Below are 5273 nucleotides of genomic sequence, written 5' to 3'. Positions count from 1 at the left end.
AACCTCCTCGTGATGGCGAAACTTCCTCCCTGGAGGAAGGGCGCAACGAGAGGGATCGAGACCGCGGCAGGCACCACAACAGGACCGAGCCGAGCTAGTCCATCAGCCGCGTGCCACCCCCGCAGTGACCGATGCCCCACCCGTCCCGTTGGCACCTAATGGTGGCAACAATGATGACCAAGGAGGCGTTGGAGGTCGACGCAGGCGTCCCTTATGTGCCCGCAATCTGCAGGCCGACCTCGAATAGGACGGTCATGACGTCTTTGCCACACCCCAAGCCAACCTGGGGGCTATTTTTGCCGATCTAAAAAACCTTCTGGATTCAGAGGAACTGCAACAAATCCGAGCACGACTCCGTATTGCTAACATCCAAATTGAGGAAAAGGCCCAGGCCCCAGCACGCTCAAGGAGGCTCTCATCGCACTCCAGATTTACATTCAAGAGGAGGAGATGGACCAGTGCCAGGGCGATGACCACCATCCCGACGACGCCGACCGCCAACCAGATAACCACCACCACGACAACCGCCACCATGACGGATGAGGAGACGGAAAACGCCGCAGTTGGCCTGGTCAGCAACCTAATCGCGACCTCCACGACAACCTTCGCGACTGTTGCGACCTCGATGGTAAGCTCAACGACCGTCACCAGGATCAGGATGAGGCATAGCTCCGACGGCGCGTCCAGTACCACCGCGACTTCGGTGCTCCGAGGGTCGACCACCAACCCAACCGCAACGTAGAGCAGGAGACCCACAACATACAATACTGCCTCATGGAAGACGATGACATGGACATGGACGGGTTCACCGCATTCACCCCCACCTTAGGGCTATCCAATGGCCGCCCACCTTCAAGCCAGCCATCAACGAGAACTACGATGGTCGCTCCGACCCAACAATTTGGCTGAACATGTACTGCATCATAGTCAAGGCTGCGAACAGCACCTACGACCAGATGGCCGCCTACTTCATGGTGGTGATGGGAAGCGCACCCTTCCTATGGCTCATGAACCTCCCACGAGGCTGCATCGACACCTATGGTTAGCTCACAAGAGCTTTCACCTAGAACTATCAGACTATTTACAACCAACCCGGAAACACAGAAAACCTCAGCCAAGTTCGCCAGCGGAAGAACGAAATTCTCCACGAGTACGTCAACCGCTTCTTTGACAACCGCAGCAGGCTGGTCGGCATTGAGGACTGCGATGTCATCTGGTGCTTCCGCACCAGCCTCAGGAACCGCTCAATGTTCTGTACCATGTTCCAAGTTGCTCCCAAAATGGTCGAAGACATGAGGCCGACACAGATGAGGCCGAGAACGTCCAATTCTAGGATGGCAAGAACCGCCACAATGATGACTATGAACCACCGACCCATCAAGACCACCAGCACCAGCCCTGCCCGGAGTCCTCCCGACCTCGGAAGAGGGCCCCTAAGGTCCTCGCCGCCGAACCCGACCCTGCGAGGCAGACAACCTTCCTCCAAGAGGAGTTCAATGATACGTTGAACGCCCCATGCCCCTTCCACAAAGACGCACACCACAATCTTCGGGACTGTATGATCCTCAAAAAAGAGCTCTGTGTCCCGGTGGAATACTAGCGGCCTTACCAGAATGACTACCGCAAGGAAGACAACCGCCACCGCGACGACCGCTGACATGCTAACCAAAGCAAAGAAGAGCACCAAGACCAGCGCAATCCCAACGCCAACCAGGGCCCCGACAACGACAACGGCGAGTTCCAGGGCATTGAGTGGGAGGTGAAGGTCATCATTGGCGGCCCTAAAACTTTCTGCAACAACCGCAAGCACAAATTGCAAAGGTCGGAAGTTCACTTCGTCTCCATCATACCAGTCCGGTATCTGTGTTGGTTGGAGATGCTCATAACCTTTTCCAGGGAAGATCACAGGGTGCACCTCCTGGACCCCGGGTCCTACCCGCTGATGGTGCGCCGCACCATAGACAAAGTCCTCCTCTCCAAGGTGCTGATCTATGGAGGCAGCGACCTCAACATCATCTTCACCGAGACCCTGAAGCGCATGGACTTCAACTTCGAGTGGCTTCTTCCCTGCGAAGACCCATTCTACGGTATAGTACCCGGCAAAGGATCCTATCCTATCAGGAGAGTCGTCTTGCCAGTCATGTTCGGCACCCTCAATAACTACCGCACCGAGCACCTCACCTTCGAGGTTGCCAAGTTCAAGATCTTCTACCATGCCATCTTTGGCAGGCCAATGCTAGTGAGGTTCATGGTGATTCGTAACCATACCTACCTTGTCCTCAAGATGCCAGCTCCAAATGGCATCCTCTTCATTTATAATGATGTTGAAATGTCCTACAAGTGCGACACGGAGGCTGTGTAGCTCGTCGAGACCCTGGAGTACTCGGCCAACCCCACCATGATGGTTGCCGAGTCCAAGAAGGTGGACTAAAACCAGATGATGATCCCAGAGGCGGACCCGATGCCCATGGCGCTGCAACCCAACCCGCAAGTCAAGAAGATCAGCTCCGGCATGGAAGATCCCTCCAAGACTACCCTCATCGAGGCTGGCCTCACCCCCAAATAGGAAGACGCGCTCACCAGTTTCCTCCAGGACAACTTGAACATATTCGCATGGAAACCATCCGATATGCCCGGTGTCCCGTGGGAGCTGGTTGAGCACTCCTTGGAGCTGAGCAAGATAGCAAGGCCGGTCAAGTAGAAGCTTCGCCGTTTTGCTCAAGATCGCAAGGAGGCTATTAGGGTAGAACTAATAAGCTCTTAGCTGCCGGATTCATCTGTGAATGTAAACACCCCGACTAGTTAGCAATTCCAGTCCTTGTAAAAAAAGAAAACTGGTGAATGGAGAATGTGTATCAACTACACTGATCTTAACAAACATTGCCCTAAAGACCCCTTCCCTACAGCGACAAAGTCGTGGACTCCACGACCGGTTGCATTGTGCTGTGTTTCCTCGATTGCTACTCGGGCTATCTCCAGATCACCCTCAACCCCGCCGACCAAGATAAGACCGTGTTCATAACGCCCTATGGCATCTACTGGTACAACACGATGACCTTTGGGTTAAAAAACACCGGTGCCACCTACCAGAAGGCAATCCAAGGTTGCCTCGTGAAACAACTCTGCAAAAACGTAGAGGCCTATGTCAACGATGTAGTCATCAAGACCAAAGATGAAGAAAACTTCACCACCGACCTTGCCCAATCCTTCGATAGCCTTCGGGCTTATCGATGGAAACTCAACCCGGGCAAATGCGTCTTCAGTGTCCCATCCGGAAAGCTCCTAGGCTTCATGGTCAGCCAACGTGGCATTGAAGCCAACCCTATGAAAGTTGACACCATCAGGAACATGGTGCAGCCGGCCGGCAAAAAGGACGTCATGAAGCTCACAGACATGATGGCAGCCCTTAGCCATTTCATCCTCAAGCTCGGTGAAAAGGGACTTCCCTTTTTCGATCTGCTCAAGAAGGCAGACAACTTCTAGTGGGATGACGAGGTCCGCAAAGCCCTCGAGGAACTCAAAACATCCCTATCCAGCCCTCCTGTCCTGACGGCCTCGGCTGATCAAGAAACGTTGTAGCTATACATCTGTGTGACAACACACGTTGTGAGCACGGTGCTAGTTGTAGAACGCAAAGAACACGACCACGCCCACATGGTCCAAAAATTTCTCTACACAATCCTAATCACCTCCCTAAGCTACATCATTACTTCCAAGCGCACAAGATACTAGTGATCTCCTCCTACCCAATCGGTGAAATTCTGCAGAACAGGGATGTCTACAGCCGAGTCGTCAAATGGTCTGTGGAACTCGGCAATATAGACATCGACTTCTGCCCACGTCATGCGATCAAGTCCAAGATCTTAGCCGACTTCATTGCCGAATGGACGGAGATCCAAGAGCCACCCTCCCTAGAGAGGCCGGAGCACTGGACGATGTACTTTGATGGTGCCCTCAACCTCGAAGGAGCTGGCGCAGGGGTCCTCTTCATATCCCCGAAAGGCGAGCAGTTTAAGTACGTCCTCCAAATCCACTACAAGGCTACCAACAACGGCACTGAGTACGAGGCCCTCATACATGGGCTCCGCATCGCCGCCTCGCTCGGCATTAAGCACATCCTTGCATTTGGCGACTCTAAGGTTGCCATCGAGCAGGTCAACAAATCCTGGGAGTGCACCAAGGACACCATGGATGCCTATTGCGCCGAGGTCCGCAAACTCGAGGCTTACTTTGATGGCCTCGAGTTTCATCACGTCCATTGGGAAAACAACGTCGCCGCTGACATCTTATCCAAACTCGGGTCAAAACGCGCCCAAGTCCCAGTTGGCGTGTTTGCCTAGGACTTGAGAAAACCCTCTACCAAGATATTGGACCTGGACCAAGCTGACGAGGCTCAGGCTGACCCAGCATCCACCGACGCCCTGATGATCGAGGCAGAGGAAGACTAGCACGCACCTTTCATCGCATTCATCACAGACAACATGTCCCCAGAGGACAAAGCCAAGCACAAAAAGCTCACACGACGCAGCACCAAATACGTTGTGATCGGTAAGGAGTTGTACAGGAAGGCCGCATCTACCGGCATTCTAATGAAGTGCATCCTCCACAACGAAGGCCTCGAACTCCTCCACAAAATCCACTCGGGCTCGTGTAGGAACCATGCCGCCTCGGGCAATTTGATCAGGAAAGCATTCCGCTCTGGCTTCTACTGGCCAACTGCTATCGCCGACGCAAAAGAGTTTGTCCAGAGGTGTAAAGGGTGCATATTTTTCTCCAAGCAGCAGCATCTCCCAACGCAGGCCCTGCACACCATCCCACCATCCTGGCCCTTCACATGCTAGGGGCTGGATATGGTTAGCCCTTGCAAGACCGCTCTGAGCGGATACACCCATATCTTCATGGCAGTTGACAAATTCACCAAGTGTATCAAAGTCAAGGCTGTCACCAGCATAGAATTGGCCAAAGCTGCTCAATTCATCAAAGAGCTCACACACCGCTTCGAGGTCCCCAATAGAATCATCACCGACCTGGGCAAATAATTCATAAGATCCGAGTTCTAGGATTTTTGCTAGGACAACCTCATTGATGTATACTACTCTTTAGTAGCTCACCCACGATGCAACTGCCAGGTCGAACGTGTCAATGGGATGGTCCTCCAATCCCTCAAGTCTCGCATCTTTGACGACACATCCAAGTACACCACCAAATGGCTTCGAGAGTTACCCCAGGTCATTTGGGGCCTCCACGCCCAAAAGAGTCGGGCTACCGGCTAC

This window comes from Setaria italica, chromosome IV (genome assembly GCF_000263155.2).
Source record: "Setaria italica strain Yugu1 chromosome IV, Setaria_italica_v2.0, whole genome shotgun sequence".
Classification (NCBI taxonomy): domain Eukaryota; kingdom Viridiplantae; phylum Streptophyta; class Magnoliopsida; order Poales; family Poaceae; genus Setaria; species Setaria italica.
This window is presented reverse-complemented; position numbering follows the sequence as displayed.